This window comes from Varroa destructor, unplaced genomic scaffold (assembly GCF_002443255.2).
Source record: "Varroa destructor unplaced genomic scaffold, Vdes_3.0 BEIS01000001.1, whole genome shotgun sequence".
Classification (NCBI taxonomy): domain Eukaryota; kingdom Metazoa; phylum Arthropoda; class Arachnida; order Mesostigmata; family Varroidae; genus Varroa; species Varroa destructor.
In genome coordinates this window covers 47,954,045-47,973,385 of record NW_019211454.1, presented here as the reverse complement: position 1 = coordinate 47,973,385, position 19,341 = coordinate 47,954,045, and the positions used below count along the sequence as shown (strand labels likewise).

Below are 19,341 nucleotides of genomic sequence, written 5' to 3'. Positions count from 1 at the left end.
CAAGGCGGACCCACCGAATAGCTACTACTACAGTCACCTCTCTGTTGAATCTCCAGCGTCTACGAGCCAATGTAATATATCAGGTAGAGAAGGGCACCGCTAAGTTACCCTTACGACGTCTAAAGCAGGTCCTACCGTACATACAGCTTGATCTGACGGTCATTGGTTAGCCAGCTTGTTGCGTAATACAATATTGTGTGTCATCAAAGACACGAAGACGATAGGCCTCTTCTGATGAGCTATGTATACTCTAATGAATTGTACCACTTTAGAAAACAGACCTACTCCCTCGGCAAAATATTCAGAACTACTATATTGCCCAGCTCTAATCGAGCCAAAAACTAAATAAACCGCAAAGTTTTCCTTATTTTTGGAACGATGTTTATTAAAAATGCATTTGGTATAACTTTTTTTTTTTCTAATCGACTCTTTATTGAGACAACATCGTATAAACGATTGCAGCTCTCTCACGACGCGTTTTCACTCCGAAGGGTTCCCTTGCGGTGATAGCAGATATGAATAGTGAAACAGGAGGCTTAGAATGAGACTCCGCGCTACGAACAAATGTAAAATTCATTGTTTTTGGCTTTTATAATTAAGCTTTTGATCATGTGGGCATGTACGCATCTTGAATTATACTCTTGGCGAAGAAAAGAGCATTCAGCGTTGTTTCGAGTTGCTGTCATGCGCCAGCCAGCCAGCCAGCTAGCTGGTTGACCGGCTGTTGATGCCGCAGCTCCTTCGGGTCGCCGCATCATCAGCAAGATGAGGCAGATACGACGACAGCTTACAAATACACCTAACAATAAATGATCTAAGCGTTTCAGGTCGTACCTGCCAGACGCAAAGGCTAATTAAACAAGCGCCCCAGGCCACGGGGCCAGCTGCCGATCGAGCGTGTCTGGTGTATTGGCAATTATGACTTTGTCGAGTAGATGATCCTTACCTTTATGATCTTCATTTGTTGGCGCTTTCTCGTTTTCAGCGGATCCCTCAATCGAATGGCAAGCTAACTCAAGCGGCGATCGGAGGACGAGACGCGTACTAAGCCAGTAAGCAGCTTGGTCGCCATTCTTGTCAGTAGAAAGGGCTGATCTATTAATGCATAGCTGATATTGCCCCATGACTGTCGTTGCCTCACGAATGTTGTCTCCGGTTCGCTCGCTATCGTAGCCGAAAAGAACGGTAGCGTCATAGTGTTATTATTGTAGCACAATGGCATCGTACGCAGACTGTAGCGTATTTTACGGGTTTACGTAATAGATGATTTGAAACGAGGCGAACGATAGTCAATACGGCTAATCCTTTTGAGATAATAGCACAACAAATATTACTTCTTTACGTTAAATACGGAGACCTGAACTGTTTTGACGTAACGGGTGCTGACGCTGGGCTAGTAGGGGAGCTTGTCAGGCAAGTATTATTAATATAAAATAGACGTATTATTACTCAGCAGCCAATTTTACTTTACCCTTCTTAGAAGGTCCGATCCGATAATGGTATTTATTGTGTTCGCTTAAACGCCATAGGAATTATTCTAGCTTAGAGAGTAGTTGAATTTATATGGTCAAAGATTAGAGGATTTCTGGTTAATTTTAATAATAAAAAGGCCCATCACTCATTTAAAGTCCAGAATTTTAGTTTGAAAAAAGGATTACCTAACAATATTTAGTGTGCGTTGCATTGTAAGTAGATTCTTAGAACAAGGTTCTCCCAACACGTATTCGACCACCGAAGATTAGCTAAAAACGACAAGAGAGATGCAAAAAATATCTTCTATATCGTTGTCGCCTATCGATGTTAACAGCTAAAACTTCAACAAAAACAAAAATACAAGAGTGATGACATTGAGTTCAGGCGTTTTTCACAGATAAATAAATTACTGTCCGGAGGGAGCGTAATCAAACCCAGCTGTGTAGTGGCCTGTCATTATGTCCAGGAAATAAGTCGTCACATCTGGGTAAGCCCATTCATGTTTCTATGGCAGCTACCCCCAGCAGCCTGAACACTGGCGATTTCGTTTATGTAAAAGGGGTGCAAACCTATACCATGAAAACTGTGCTTGAGATCACTTTCGCATCGTGGAATGGAAGTATCGATGCTAGAAATAGTTTCCAACACACAGTTGTTGCCCAAAAATTAGAATTTCTTAAATAAATTCAATGACAGTGTCTGATGTTCAGGTACGGTCTCTTCTTCCTTTTACCGCCTTCCGACTCCAGCCAGAAACACACTTTTACTTTGAACACAACCATATCCTTCACCCTAGTTCTTCAGCCAGATATGCCTCAAGGCAAGCTACGTCTTCTAGGAGCCTTCTCTCCGTCCCTTGCCCTCAAAGACAGTCTTAATTTCTCCACTTTTCCTGTGCGTCTTCACTAGAGGTATAATATATGTACGCGAACCTCGCGCCTAGGTGGAGCCATTCAGCTCGCGGCCGCACCACTATGAGCCGCTGCTGCCGCGGCGATTGTACGTACGCGGGCGATGGTGCGATGTTGGCTCCTCACACAGGCAGATCCAAATACATCTCGCTATTCACAGCCATATTGGTCGGGGTCTGCACCGCTCGTTTAGAGGCGCCACTTGTCCGGCTTTCGTACAAATCGTCACTTAAAAAAAATAAATCGGGCCTACTAAAAACCGATCTGAACAAACTCATAGACTGAATGGCATCCCGTAGGTTTACTTTCCAAGTTTGTTTCTGTTAAGATTCGTGCGATATGCACATAAGGAACGGTCGTATCTAGGCTCTCGGTCACCATGCCCATCTCGCCTTGTGACTTGTTGTGTCGCGCCCCAGAGGGATTCTCGATTGTAATGCACCGTAGGTCGACCGGGACGAATTTGGTTCAAATGCATCCTATTCGAGGTTAAACATCAAATGATTGAAGATTGCTATTATCGTAGAAGAGATTGCGTTCTTCATGCATCCCGTGTAGCCACCATGTTCTCGTAGCAGGAGGTGCATTCAGAACCAACCGGCGGAATTTCAAAGAGATTATGTTTTTGACAAGGACGTGTCGTCCTAGAAAAACAATCGCTAAGCAGGCAAATAGCGAGTGCGTTATTGACTCCTTTCGTCTCGGGTCGATCTGGAGTTTCTCTAAACTCAGAACAGGACCGATGAAGTTCGAATTGCGTTGTTACCGTAAATCAGGCGACAGCTAGGTCATGGCTGGTAAATCGGATGGTGGCTGAGTGACTTTTTCTATTTTCGGTGTTAAAAAATATGAGGGTAATCTGGCTGCCGTTGTTGCGTTCATCCTGTTGAGCCCATGCGTGCATGTACGTACTTACCTGAATCTTTTCGCGCTTCATTCGCCCTGTCCCTATTTAAACCTCAGCCGTCGGCCACGTCTATCGACCCTAGTTCGTGTATTATCGTACTTTAGTTGTAACTAGCTGCCATGTTGGACCGGATGAGCTTAAAGCAGCCAGCACCTTTCGCTCGCTGCATATCTATCTGCCTTCAGCAGCAGCATTAGTTGTACGCACTAAACAGTAGGTCCTCACCGCGGAGACTGCGGCTGCTTGCCCGTCTATTTACCTGTCCGCCTTTCTGGCGCTGAAAAAATCAACATGACGACGTGAACCATGCGGGCCTGCATCGCGTCGTACGAATACATCGCAACGTCAACAACAATGTCAACAAACGACACTCATAATAACAAGAAGCACCATTGCCGAAGCCGCTGCTGCGCAACGACTAAAGACGACGCCAACAGACAAACCCAAGCCAATTCTATCTGAAATAGGTGAGAACAGTTCGAATGAAGAACTAAAGTGAGCAAGTCAAATTTGAGCCATAAGCAAAGGATCGAAGCATAGATGTGCATGCAATACTGAGCGCATCCGACACCAGCGTCGTTTGTGGTGACGACAGCAAGAGTGGCGACTGCTTCATAGCCACACTGGCCTACTATAGGCTCATCATATGCTGTAGTACTTCGGGCAGTAAATAGAGACTAATGCGCGCAGGTTCTATGGCAGTAAATATACTGGTATGTGCATAGAATGGGACGATCGAGCCAGCGAGTTCGGTTTACAAAAGGGTGGCCGAGAGAAGCTGGTAACTGAGAGTACGCCGCTGATAGAGGTCTCAGCGGCGAATATAGACGACGAGCCGACATAAAAAGATCAGACACAGCCAACAAATAGGATTCCGCCGTTGCGAAGAAGCGCTATTATCATCACCATCAGCGTCAGCATAATTATCATGACAAACCGGCAAAAGCGAACAGCAACAGCTGTAACATTTGTCCTGTAAGGGGTAAAGCCTGTAAATAGCTAATATGTCTATTTATCTGAAGTTCCCAAGTTTGCAGAGTTCTTAATCTTGACGGTTGTTCAACTTAGCAAAGCCTTGCCCAGTTACTAACCGAGTTAGAGGATTCTCACTCAACTTCATGGCTTTCATCAACGGTTTCGAACCGCGTGACTCGTGAAATCAAAGCTGTATAGGACTCTACTCACCGATTACACTGAAAACAGCAATAGACTAGATAACTACATCTATATACAAGAATTTAGGTCGTATACGAAAATAGTCACAAATATATCGATTTTTGAGCCAGGGCGCATTTTTTGTGATGCTTTCTAAAGTTATCAATTGATAAGTAATCAAGTTAAATTAAGCTTCATTAGGCATATCAGCTACATAATTTCAACTAGCTCCATAGATGTCTATTTAATCAGCATCGGGTTGTTTAGCTGGCTTCTAGAGGTTTAGGCCGATCTGGTTTGGGTATACGAGGACAACTAGTCGATAGCCTGCTCGTTCTGTGTAGCGTAAAAGCCATTAAATAAACAATACTACACTTTTCTTTATATCCAACTCAGTGGTAGATGTTAAACTAATCTAATTTATAAACGCTTAGCATAAGGATTCACTTTTTTTTTTAACTTAAATATATTATTTACTGCCCAATTGGATATAAATTCTGTTTTTTAATATTCACGAGAACTTCAGGCTTTATTTAGAAAACTCAATTGAAACCTACTACGAAACTGTTTTAACAACACGTTTGTTCATGTATTATATAGTAACAAGGTAAATTAAATAGAGTTTACTTTAATGAACTGAAGGTTACCAAAACCAGTAGTAAAAATATAATCGTAGAAGCCATGTTGACTAACTCAGAAGACCCACAACAGGTTCATAGATTTCCAAATATAATAAAATATCGTACCTTGGAAGAACCTTGCACTCTTTGGCGACCACTTGTCCAGATACTACATAATAATACCTTCTGTTATTAAACAAAAGCGCATAGCTAGTTATAACATTGTCTGAGCGTCTACCACGCACAGTGGTGCGCGAAAGACGTGATAAGATAACGTGATATATATATATATATATAGTATAATAAGATACGTACGTATTATAAGAAAAAAAAAACTAAATCTTTTTGCGACGAGGCAACGCAAATTTTGTAGGTGTTAGGTTGTTAGCAAAACTATTAACACGGAATACATTATATGAAAGCCGGCTGCAGAGGCGCATACGTTCACAAACATGACGATGTAGGTTTTCCTAGCTTGATAATTTCCATCACTTCATTGAAAGAAAAGAGATCGTAAATTTTCTGTGAGTTTCAGTTATTTTCGGAACCAGAAACGTTAATTAATTGCTTTGCATATAATTTTCATTAATGGCAACACATTTTCAGTATCTGAGAAATACACATTAACTTTGTATAGTCGACCTTTTGTACTCGCTGGCTACAGGAGCACATGCACCTGTACAGCTGAAAAGAATGTTTCACCGGAATGGAAAGACCGTGTTTTTACATTGGTGGCAAAAAAAAATTTCCGTCCCATTGGTAAAGCAGTCGCGGACGTTATACACAAGTAGCAGTCGATTGCAAAACCTAAGGGGTTACCGATGGACTCCGTATACATGTACTGTGTCACCGTCTTCACGCATCAGCCAGTAAATCTAGTCCAACTACGTGTTTGTGTTTGAACGACCCTCTAAAAACGACTATTTAAAAAATTGTTCGAATCATCGTTCGTATCTAATGTGAGTTCAGTAAGCGAATGCCGTAGTAGGATCAGGGAATAGAACCCGTCTGCTGCCAGAGCATGTCGTATCACTCGACCGAACCTGTCCTTAAACCAAATAAACACATGAAATTTCTTATTTGCTACATATACAGGTTACATTGTGAAGGTTCCGCTGGCGCACTACGTGAACATTATCATTTGGTCAACTTTTCAGGACGCTGTTGCCTATCTTGACGGCATCTCAGTTCGAGTATATGCCATTGCAATATGGCGTTCAAACGGCGAAAGTTATCAATTTGCACACAGATGATGGCGGCCGCAGGTATCATTGTAGAATTAGACTCAATCACAATAAGACGGACGTTCAGAATCAACGTAGCGCTATTCTCTATAATTGTCATTCGATATAGTCGGCCACGTTTCTAGCTACATAATGCACCTAAACACAGCTCTAAGAAGCGAACTAATCTGTGATTGTGGATCACGAATTATATATATATGTATATAAAAGCTGGCTAAACATTTTTCGAGGACTAAAAGGCGTCTCAGATATTTTTTACGGAAACCTGCGGAAATATGTAGAGATTTCAGAGAAACAAGTCTGTTAAAACGAAAAAAAAAAACTACGAGTACACCCCGCTTCTAATGGCGAACTGTGATTTATTCAGTGCGTAGGAGCCTCTTATGTAGAGATTTGAGCCGCGTAATTTACACAGAAATTATAGTTATATTTCTGCATTCTGCCGTACTGCCGCCGGCATGTCTCCAAAAATATCTGATAGCTGTGTGGAATCATTTAACTTACGATGGTAAATGTCACATGATTATGCGGCCGCAAGTCGGTGTTCATTAATGTCTTCCTTGAACTTCTGCGGGGCAAGCTTTCTGTATGAAACGTGCTTCCACGTGCACTTGCCGGTTTCACCCGCCAGAGCCTCAATCTCGGATGCGGTCCAGCTGGTGCCGACTCCAGGAGGTCTCTCTGAGAAGGTCGGTGTAAACAAGTGGGTAAGACTTTACAGGTCAGACAATTAGGAGAAACATTTTTCTGTAAAAAACGGGCAAAATTTAGTGGCACTGTTAACTGATCCCCGCAACGGACGAAACTTGGTCCCAGTGTCTTTGCGTGAATCGGTCGATCAAGGGTTCATTAGGAATTAACTGGATCGGGAATCACTTCTTCTAAAGTTGCGTTAAACGCCTCTTTGTCCCATGACCGCTCCAAACCAAAAATCTTTTTTTCCTTTTTGCAGTCGGTTGCTACACATCCGTCAAAGCTCTCTGTTGCGCCACAACTACTCCTAAGGAGACAACTGGATCGGGGTACTTCTTCTAGAAAAACAATTGGGTCAGGGGACATTTCTTTCGGAAAGACAATGCAGAACAAGGATAAAAAGTGGCTTCCTCCGCGAAGACAATCGGATCGGAGGTCATTTTTCTAGAACGACAATTGGGTCAGGAGTCACTTCTTTTAAGGAGACAATTGGATCGGGGGCACCTCTTCTAGGAAGGCAATTGAATCGAAGATTCTTCTAGAAATGAATTAGGCCAAGGGTTACTTTTTTTAGAAATCTCTCGGATAGCTTCACCGTGTTGCGCTGCGCATCTCTTTACCCCATAAGCGCTTGAAGCTAAAAACTCTGCGGAAGCAAACCCTGCAGTTACAGAATCTGTGGCCGGTTACTAGATGTTCATCGAACCTCCTTGACGGGTGTTGCCTGCCACAGCCCAGAACTCGAACCTCCTTGACCCCCCTAGGAAGCGTTTTTTGAAACGTATAATGAAATCGTTTTTTTAACTTCCTGATTCTGATAATACTGAAACACGACTCAAACCTTCAACGGAAGCACATACATCCACGAAACCCGCTAGAATATCGAATATAATTTTATCGCATGTTAAAACATGATAAACTACATTAGCCGCGTTAGTACTTTTGTGTATCTTTGAATGGACGCTATGGATTCATCGTTCTCAAGCGCCTACAGCGTCCCTAACAGCAGCTAAATCCTCGACGGGTGAACATAGATAAGTGTCCATAGATAGTAAACCTATATATTTAAATGGCACGAAGCATCAACTACTATTGTTAAAGGCGGATTTTATAAAACTATTGCTTCTAGTGTCACCGTGTCATTTAGGCTAATTGATATTATCAAAGAGAAACTTAACTTGGAACTCTGTAATACTTAGTGTTGCTTTCGATAATTAGAACGTTCTGCTGTGAGGACAAAACAAACATAACCTTGAGATGTGTACTAGAGCCTTAGGGGGTCGAAGTGGAACGGTTTGAGGTGAAATGGTAAGGGTCACTTGGAGCGATATTCATCTCATCGATATGATCGGAGGTAACAAAGCTCCTTGTTATACTTGAAGGTCTATAATGTACAATAGCCCACTAGAGAATCAGATGGACGCAACTATATTTTTGACATGAGGTCCATATAAATCACACAATTAATTGTAGTAACAACAAGAAAGTGATCGTTTAGAAGAAACATTACGAGGTACAGTGTAAGCGTATAGCTGTTAGTGAAACGTATGAAGTAAACAAAAAAAAATATATATATAGTTTTCCATGCATTTCTCGGTAACGACAACATTAGATTTCACACTCGAGCGGCTGGACGATGCAAGCAAATATTCTTAGTTGTTTCATTATATCTATATACTATGTATAAAAATTTGTCATAATTAAAACGATAATCATTGTTATAATTTACACCCTGATAGATGGCGGCATAATAGTTCGTTTGGGTTGTATTACCAAAATGTCTGCTTGCCAAATGAGCGATATCTAGGTCGAACGTAAACATAACTTTTTAGTTGAAGAGGACTAGCTTTCAAATGAACGAAACGAAAGGCCATTTTGAATTTTAATTCTCAGAAATCTACTGAAGCGTACGTCTGAAAGTACTTTGCATTAGAGGGCCCTGTAATGCAAGGTACTTTCCAAAGGCCTCTTTTTGCTAAAGGCCGATCTATGTAAACTCAATACTAGGCTTTAAGAAAAGTCTCCTAATGTAATGAAAAAATGTGTGCCTTCATGGCAGCTTATGGGAGCATCAGAAAATTATGACCAGTTAACCAAAGCAGCATGCAAGCAATATGGGAAATTAATTAAAGTTGGCTATTTTGAAGGTAACCTTTTGCATAATCTATTTTCTTCCTTTGTTTTGAGGTCTCGTAGTGATATTCACGTAAAGGCATAGACAGCAAGGGCAACAATGCAGATAAGCGGGTCTCTGAAAGCATCAAACTTCAGTTGAAATCGCGTTTGTTTCTGAATCAAATTTATTGTTCTTATTACACACTAGCAAAACGACGGATAAAAATGAGATTCATAGGATGCTGACTCGTGAATCATTAAGTCCTGGCTAATTTTCGATCGATTTACATAACTTTCCTAGACTATTAATATTAAATCGAATACCTATGGCACTGGAAATATAAGTTCATTGCTAACTAAAAAAGAATTTCCTAAAAGTCCGGGTGGCCATTGCTGCTCTTTAGGCTAACGTGTGACTGCCATTCCTTTTGTCGCTCTGCTCAGAATCCTGATGAGCTCCCACACCGTGCTGAAAGTGCGCATCAATAAGAGGGCCTAGATTCCCTCAGCTCAGGTTTTCATGAGGTAGATTTGAACAGAATGAAGGTACGGTTAGAGCGGTCAGACGGTAGTTTATTTCAAGTACGTTTAGGCATCATCACCCTGCAAAGCGATAATCGAAAATCAACGATAGATGAATGCGCAAGAAGGCTATGGAACATAGAAATATTTTACTATGTAAACGTAACCCGTTATACCGGTCTCATCTTCTCCAAAACTTAGCACTAAGTTAACAGTAAGTAAGAAATATGGACAACATACTGTGAGAAACAAAAATAATAGAAATGCACTCAGAAAAATCTCTTAAAGCTTGTAGTCACGGCCTCTAGGCAAGCAGAAGGTATTTATATTAAGCGCAACGTGATAAATACAACCGAAGAACAGTACAATTTGAGTGTGAGAGTACAATTTGAAAAGCGTTCGACAACTTGTTTATTTGTCTACAGGACCAAAAAAGGCATCAAGGCTGAACGAGAAAAATACCATAGGATAACAGTTGAAATAGCCCGAATGAAGGACCTGAAAATAGCGCAATGCATTGCTACTTTAAAAAATCTTCATATAACGCACTGCTGTCTGCACAAGTTCTCATACGAGTAACTTAGCGTTAGGTACATGCAACTGTAATGGACAAGAAACTTGTTCGGTATAGTTAAAGTGGCGTGCCGAATAAATGAATCAAGGTTGACTAAACGCAACATCAAACGCGGTTTATAGATTTTGTCCCATAAAATCCGATCCCTTGGATTATAATTGATTATAATAAGCTTGATCCTACATAATTAACAAGTTGATTACTACTGACTGTAGTCAAATAAGACATTTTCGGCTTGTATGCACCTCTAAGCAAGAAAGGTTGAGGAGCATGCTGCCGGGAGTAGCTTTACCCTAAACAAAGCCCTATAGCGATAGAAAGATTGTGTTCGACAAACAATTCTCTGTTGGGAAGTAACTTTGTTCATCAAACAGAAAGCTACGCAACTCTCAGGGCAAGTTTCCCCCATACTCATTAATACCCCTATGTTTCCTGAGGCTTATATCGTCTGTCTCGCTCTAATCCTTTAATGTTGTTTTTTCTTCATTTCCCGCAGGCGTGATATGTAGCCTAGTTGCACTGACAGACGAACATCACTATCTATACAATGTGATTTTTGGCATTAACTCTATCGTCCTTGATACCCGTCTCGCCGATCTGCCAGCGGTTCTGCAACACGAGCTTTGCCCCCCCATCCCGGTATGGCAGGACCGCTGTATTAGTATCAAAGCAAACAATATTGTGTCACGTTAATGATCTGACCGATAAAAATAGAGAAGTTTCCTAGGAGCGGCGGGTTAACTGTTGCATGAACCTTTGAGTCTATGCTAAAAGCTTTTCCATTCATATAATGGTGATCACACTGGTGCCGAGCCTGTTTGGCATATTGTTCAAGTCGCTCTTCGTTGCAAAACAGCTTGAAGAAATTTTTGCCACCAACGGCTGCAACAAAATCAGCCACAGCAGCGACGAATGATGCCTTTTGTCCTGGCTATGCACATTCTCTCCGAGTTAGGTAAAACATTAGACACACATCAGCATGATACCCATTGTGCCTGGGCTGCAATAACGCATACATGGGTCGTTCGTAAATGAGGCTAATTAAAGTTGGATGCTCGTATGGCTGACAGTAGCTGAAGATTTTATTTAGTTTTCACTTGAACACGTGCTATTTCATGCAACTGGGAAGAAAGGGAAAAGTGGTACGATGCATTTCTGTAACGTCTTCAATCGAAATTATTAACGTTGACGACGTAACAAATATTAGACGCCTCTAAGGATATGCGTTCGTCAGCCTACAAATATCTGAATGGAAAATTTCATATTGTAGCTTCTTTTTTCCAGGAACACCTGGATTTGTTGAATCGGTTGCCAGGTGTCGGAATTTCTTTAGCTTGTTGCATTCGTCGATAGCAGTTCAGAAGAGCGGCTCCGCGAGGCGTCTGCTAGTACAGTGGGTTTATATGCCAAGGGCACTAACTGCAGCATCTCTTCTACAGTATATATTCTACATCTTCAATATTGCTGCCAAAGAATGAAATCACTGAGAAATACATTGCTCGTTTGAACGCTCCAGGGCTTCTTAATCAGAGATACCACGAGTCATTCTCAACAAAGACAAATTTTAGGGAAAGCTTTATTGAATATGCCATCAAGGCGAAGGCTAAACGGACCTCTTTCCATCATCAACAATACCCGCTAACGCTAAAATGTATAGTTCCAATTCCACTAGGCTATAAAATATGCCCCAAAAAAAACTAGTGAGTAGTTTTTTTTTATTTCATGAAAAAAGACATTTATATTTAACGTGTGTGCGCCATACATCACATCGCTGATTGCTGGTCGATTCTCACGCTCGTTGTCAACATACAAACGTGTGTATATATAACATATATACAACGCGCGTCCAAGATATAAAAACGTGCATCAAATCAAATTAACTAGCCATATATATCATTGAATTTAATATGACTACTGAAGAATAAACATTAAGTATTCTGAAAGTACCCCCGCTTCTACAGATGGCCGCACTGAATATACATAGTAGTTAAATAAGCTATAAAACTATCTCTGTGCGTGTTACATTAGCCAACGATTCAGTTAGTCTTCATCTTTTTCTCAGCTTATTAATCTATAATCAGTACTCGATTTTATCGAGCCATTGCTCTTCACTACCCAGAGCTTCGCAGATACCGACCAAGATTATTCCGCTGGACGGCACGTACGTTCCCACTTTTTCCTGTATGTGTGACACCAGCTGCATCCTCAGATCGTTTTTGCGTTATTCGAAGTTTTTTCGTTTGTAAACTTGTAAACAAGTCCGATACGCTGAAATTTCAATATAATCGTGCATCGATAGCTGCTAAATTAATTACATAAAAATATTGTGACTGAGTGTATATGTGTATGTATGGCTAACAAATATAAGTTTCTGCAATGCTAGATAATAAGGCAGTTCTCTTGTCGATGCTAGCTGACTGGCTTAATGAAACCTTTAAATTCGACATTTGATAACGTCGACATATCTATCAACAATATATATCGAAATATGGGAAAGCGAAAGTGGATTGATAAAAAAGACGAGTAGTTCAAAATTGCATAAGGTTTCCTTTCTTCCCATCCTCTTGTCTTGTGTAAGCCCAGCAAGCAGAGGGGAGATCTTCGTAAAGAGGATGAGTACTGACCCACTGGCGTTGACAAGAAACAAGCTGCAAGCTATTTGCTGAGGTACCTTAGTCATTCATCGACAAGCGAACGTGGGCTAGGGAACTCAAGCGATTCAACGAGCTTTGTCAGACGGCACAGCAGAGCACTTATAGGCGGGCCACGGAGAGACACTAGTTCTTACAGATAGAGTAGAAAGAGCACCTTATTGAGCTCGCCAACACCGGCAGGGTAAACTTACCTCTAGGTACACATCCGTGGCAAGCAGAAAAGGCTAACCATGTATAGCGATCGTAGCAGTCAATTTCATGAAGTGATATCCTTGACAGTAACAAAACATTAATATAAGTATTGCACTATAAACACATGTCGACGCTCGTTTGGCAACTATGTTAGACTATTCCTTCACACATACAATGTAATGACGTGTGAGGCTGACGACTTTTAGCTATGGGCCATAACTGCAGAAAATGCAACACATATTTTACATATGTACTTGTGTATGATGCATGCATGTATGATGCATTAATAATGTGATGAATGTAAGCAGTCAGCCATACATGTTATGAAACGGGGTGGGGGGTGTCACAAAGACAGATGCAAGGGGTGTAGAGAGGCGGTCACGATGAGGAATTTTTCAATTTTTTGCTACTATCGCTTTAAAATCTAATAAATATTCGTCGCCCCTACACTTGCACGCATTTCCATTTTTTTTTCCTTTTTTTAGGAACAGTTGTGAGTAATAATAATAATAGTACGCTGATAATTGGTCAAGCACGAGTGTTATTTGTATCGAACGAACAGCAGCTTAACCTGGTAAACCTAGGTTTAGCTAGTATATCACGGTAAGCGAAAATCTTATATTGTGAACTTAAATGTGTAACCTATTGCTAAAGGGGGCACATAATAATCCCATTTCATTGAATTGAATCAAAGGAGTTCAATGGTTTCGATAAGAAAAAAAAAGTTATGCCAAGGCAGCTACTACGAGGGCAAAAAAAGAAGTGAAAAGCAAACAAATTTTTGATGAGTCTTGTAGATAACAATACTGAACTTGAAGCATCCAGTGCTTGAAGTGCATCACAGCTTCGAACCTTTAAGACCTGGTCCAGGTGTCCTGGGCATTTCCATTGCGATCTAGGTTGTTACCCGAGTAAACAAGTTTGTCATGAAGCTATTCGTTAAAGGTGTCACTATACTATTAATGTTTACGGAAAGATATAACGAAGAGAAATCGAACTAAAGTTTGTATTTGCATCAAAGAATCAATCAATCTGTATCTCTATTATTTTTGTCACGTAGAGGTAGTGCGGGTCTTTAGAGACATATACCTGTACTCTACGTAATGCCAACGTAGCAGCTAACGAGTTTAAAGAGTCGTCCCTAATTATGAGCAGAAACTTGTCAGACCCTCTTAAAAACGAACACAGTAACTTTGCTACATCGGTACTTACACTTTCTACCTAATTGATATCTGAAGATATAATTAATATAAGCTATCTGAAACCTTTCTTGCTTACATATTTCAACCTTCTACTGTTCTTCCATTGCATACCTATGTAACATCAGCACACTGTTTAACCTTAACTGTTGGTTAGTGAATTTGAGGACGTGAGGGGTACGGGTTTTGAGTAAACATGTTCTAAATATCAAAAAAATAATCACCTACTGCTACTGTATTAGCTATTTTCAATGTAGACTTATGTCAATGGCGAGTGTTTCATCATTTTTACATAAGATGTAAGTCTCTAGCGCCGATACGTTTGCAGTCAAACGAGCTATTCGATCCTTATCTAGCCTCTTCAAACCTAGGCGATTTTTGGTGTTCCCCCCCCGATCTTCAGAAATTGATTAAACGTTGAGATGACACATTTCTGTTAATTAAGGACGTAATTAAGTTAACTAAGGGAAGACGGAATCTGTTCTAACTTTAACCGCTAGTACAAGTTACTAGAAAAAATCGAACGTTAACTTCGGTTTTCCGTGTAATCCGCTTTCTACTATATGGGCTCAGGTGAAATATCCTTTCAGGAAAACCATAGACTTCAACGATTAAATGAAAAAAGGGTCACGGTATCCAGTTGAACAAAGCAGTCGTATGTACCGTAGCTAGTCACCCATCGAACACGTTTCCTACGAGAACCAGATGAATGCCAGGCCATTTGTAAAGTGTTAACATTGCTCAAAATTATTATCAATTATTTTGTCTTGATAATAAGTTGATCTCTTTATTAAGATAATGGTATCAAAGAGAGAGTTCTAGCATTTATTGCCATGACATAATTCGATCGATTTTCTCATTTAATAGCCTACACGAAAAATCATCGAAATATTTTTTCCGGGGCTTCTTTTTATACTATATATGTATATATATATATTAACGGCAATACCAAACATAAAGGCCAAAACATTTATTCGTGTTCCAATGAATGGAGAGAAAGAACATCAATTTATCATAATTTTGATAGAGAAAATATCACCAACGACTTTTGAGAGGCAATACATAGACTTTGTATCAAAAGCTAAGCCACTCTATATAGCTTTTTGTCAATTAGAAAAACCGACCAGGCCGTGTATGATTTATCATACGGACGCCATCGCACCGATAAATGACCTCTATTCTTCCATCAACACGTGAAAACGGAACTTATATACCGTAAATTGTTAAAAACAATGAGAGCTTCTTAGGATGAAATCAGATTGATTATTGTTCGTATCAAGGTGTATTTCCAATTTCTATAGTATCTACAAGTTTTTCTTTTGCTGCAACTGTTGAAAAGAAATAACTTACAAATCAATGTGAGAGCCGAACAGCTAACTCTACTTTAGATTGAAGCTGCTTTCTTATACCATAAGTTAGCCTGGGTGTGATTCCAGACTTTCGCAGATATTCTAAGAGCTATGATGGAATCGGATGTTTTTGTTGGCCTAGGTAGGAGAATCGTACAAGTGGCAATTTCCGACGTATAATATGAATTTAGTTTTTCATTAGAGATTTACCTGCCTTCCAATACCATGGAAGCTTCAAAATAGGAACAGATAAGTTCATTACCCCTTACGGATGCAAACATGTTTATTTAAGTCCTAACTATTTCCAGCTATTGTGAGCATTCACTCTGATGCAGTTCGATATTGAGTTACCCTGTCAACGATAGCAACGAACGACTAAAGTAAAGTCGAAATTCGTAGGCACACTTCAAACACCTTAAATGTATAGATAAGTTGAGTTCAGGCTCGAACTTGTATTAGAGCAGGACTGTTGTCAATTAAAGCAGAAGTCTTTAATAGCAGTTTGGTGCGGTACGAATCTGGTTGTGACAAGCTGGTATATATATATATATATATATATATATATATACCATATCTAATCATTGATTAATTAATAGAAGCATTCGTTTAAAAAATCTGTGAACAGCGACATAGCCGGCAGATGCACAGCACGTCCAAGTTTACGGCGTTTAATAACGACTTCGCCATACAAACGCTGCTAACCTCCGACTGAGGTGGATGATGGCTGTTGTTTATCTTGCCATACATCAAAGGTGGTACACAGTTTCAGCTTGCCACAGCCTGAAACCAGGGAGATGCCGTGTACTTGAAGATGATCATTACGTCACACAGTCGTAGAAGGCCCTCAAGGGCAAGTTTTGTGTGTGAGCATATTGTTCAATAATAATAGATTGTCTGGTTTGTTAAAAATAAACTAGAAATTGTCTTCCTTTGGCTGCCTTGAGAGTTCAGCACAGTTACTCAATAGGCATCTAAACTCGCTACGTCTAAACGTCGACATACAATTCTCCTTTGGCCATCAAAGCTGCCGGTCCATAGACAGGTGAACCTTTTCAATAGATCTGTGCCGGACTATTTTCACTGTATTTCTGAAACTGGGCGGATCGTTTCTAAGAAGTGCACTCATCCATTTACATAGAAAAAAGAGCCTTGATATCGATTATTTAGCCGTCGTCGATATTAACAATCGCAACCTTATTCTCGACCCGCGTTTGTCCGTCATGAAAGAGAAGCATGACAACTCTATCTGCGCTCTATACCACACTACAGTTTAGCTAGTACTCACAGAAAATCAAATGCTGTTTTTCTCCAAGTGTATTCATTGGCTACGACGACGTCATTGAAAAAGCTCTCATAAAAATGCCGAAGTATTTATCCAAAAGAGGTGTTAGTGATGAACTGAGATTTCACAGTCAGCAAATAAATAGCACTAAGCGAAATTTCAACATGGCATATAACAGTTTCGATCTAAAAATTGTTCAAGGTACACGCACACGCACGTACAAACGAGTCATATTGCGTACTTCATCGAGGGCCTTTCTTGCTTGTGGCATGTATCGCGACCCAAAATAAACGTTTCAAACCTTGAGTCTGGTCCTGCTTCCAGGCATCGACGGCTTGTTCCCAGACAAAAACAAAAAGTGTGTCTACGCCAAGTTTCGAACCTGTACCGTTTCATGTGTTCAGAAGTTTCCTAGCCAAGCACCTTGTCACTACGTTATTGCAGTCGTACCAATATCAAGTACGTAAAACTCTACTTCTAAGGTGTAGCTCCATATTCATCCAACGTATACCAATGTAGTAATATTCATCAATGTAGCAATTTACTTACTTTGAGCCTTAACAATAAAAAGCTTTGGCACAAATTACGTACATTTGGTACATACATATTACAGTAAATATAATATGTCGTTCACGTGTGTTGCGATAACATGCTTGCTGCCTAGTTTATGTTTAATAAAGCGAACACCATTGAGCAAAATATTATCCATGTCAGTTCAATCCGGTCTGAAAGGCTATTTAGAATATGATTACTAATTATTATCGAGGACTGCGAAAGGATCTATTGCTAGTCAAGAGATGATACCATACGTAACACTGTAAACGTCTACAGAACGCGGATTATAAGGACTCTTCGATCCAAATAAGCCTGGTCACCCTGATACAGGACGGCAAAAATTATATGCCAGGAAAACTGTATAAAGCTTGCCTGCCTGACCTTCAAGACTTGACGGACACGTGGGTGGGGTTCGAATCCGAGTATGGACATGCTGGAATTCGAACTTTCACGCTGGAGCCAGCCCTCTGATCGCGGCGTCATTGGACGGTGGTACCAAACGTAAAACTCGAAACTTAGATATGATCGTCTGACTGACGGTCGAGAAGGTAATTTCGAACGAACTCTCTAGCAGATTTGAGCAGGAGCGCAATGTTTTAAAGAGTGTGTAGCTTGCTTTCGTATACTGAATGAAGAGAATGAACGCCTCCGAGAAGGAGCTCTTGCTCAACGAAAAAGCGAGATTTCAAGTCATATCAAGTTAAATCTGTAAATATACATAACTATATGTAAAGATACTTCTTTAAAATAGCAAGACGATGAATTATATAGTACTACTATATAACTTTTCATAGAGGAAATAAAAACCTGGAATCGTGCAGGGAAAACATTTTTTACTTGAGTTTCAAGTTCTTACTTACTTACGATTAACGTAGAATGTTCTGACGTTTGAACGAAAAAGTAGACATTTCTTTATAGTCGGTGCTTCTACTGGATATCTATAGTTTTAGCACGCAGTTACTTATAAGATAGAACAAGCGTTCCTACAGTACAAAATGCTGGACAAGTTAAATGCTATTTTACTTATTGTATGAACAAGTAGCTAAAAGCAATGGCAAGAATGAACATTTCCGACTACTCCACTTTCTCATAAATTTATGCGAGTCCAAACGGCCAGTCAACTTGTCCATTGCTGCTAGGACTCGATATCTGCTAAAATCTGTCATCTGCACTACCCATCATCGATTAAGCAGAGTGCGCATCTATTAGTCGGAAAGCTTGCCGTCGTTACAACTGGCAAAGTACCCAAGCAAGTAGATGTCCTTTTCACGTTTGATGTTTTCACGTAATGCTATTGCTCTCGCACACATACAGTCCGATGCAGCTAGGTTGACGCGTGTGATTGCTACGCCTCGTCCTTCTATTCCTTAGCGGCCTATTGCACTTTTTCCGGGTTGTTCGTTAGCTCACTGCGCTTGACGTTGTGCAGCAGCAGCAGCAACCGATTGAATGAACGAGAGCCTTTTTGGAAACGACACCAACGATGTCGATAACGGCGGCTTAAAAGGAGGACAAGTAGAGACAGCTGAGACTAGCGTCAGCAATGGAAGCAAGCCCTTATCATCATTTTGCTATCCAATCTATCTGTCCACTAGCCAGACTAGAGAGTTAGCATCTTATAAGCTGATGCTTTTGGATACGCCAAATAACTACGTTGCGTTTCAATAGTTGCCAGCTTGCGACGTAGTGGACGGTGAATGCGTTCGTTTTTGTTGTTATTATTGTGTATGCTGTCCTGAATTTTTATTGCATTTTTCATGAAACGTAGCTCTGTCGGTACTAATATTCGAGAAAGCACATAGAAAGGTTTCCAAACTGGTGCTTAGTGAGTTTACACATACACCCTAATATATATATGTGCTAGTACTAGCACAAATGTACCTGTTCGAGCACTAA

At 40.4% G+C, this 19,341-nt stretch overlaps 2 long non-coding RNA genes across 2 annotated transcripts; both read right to left on the bottom strand.

Annotated features, from left to right (window-relative positions):
- Positions 1–367: 367 nt before the first annotated feature.
- LOC147758739 (uncharacterized) lies at positions 368–3,534 on the bottom strand. The gene is made up of 3 exons (XR_015319058.1): positions 3,301–3,534; positions 947–1,164; positions 368–554 (listed from the first exon to the last, which is right to left on the bottom strand). It is a non-coding gene; the product is annotated as an uncharacterized LOC147758739 (long non-coding RNA).
- A 3,115-nt stretch (positions 3,535–6,649) lies between these two features.
- Positions 6,650–19,341, bottom strand: LOC147758738 (uncharacterized). Its single transcript, XR_015319059.1, has 3 exons — positions 18,306–19,341; positions 9,156–9,721; positions 6,650–6,991 (listed from the first exon to the last, which is right to left on the bottom strand). It is a non-coding gene; the product is annotated as an uncharacterized LOC147758738 (long non-coding RNA).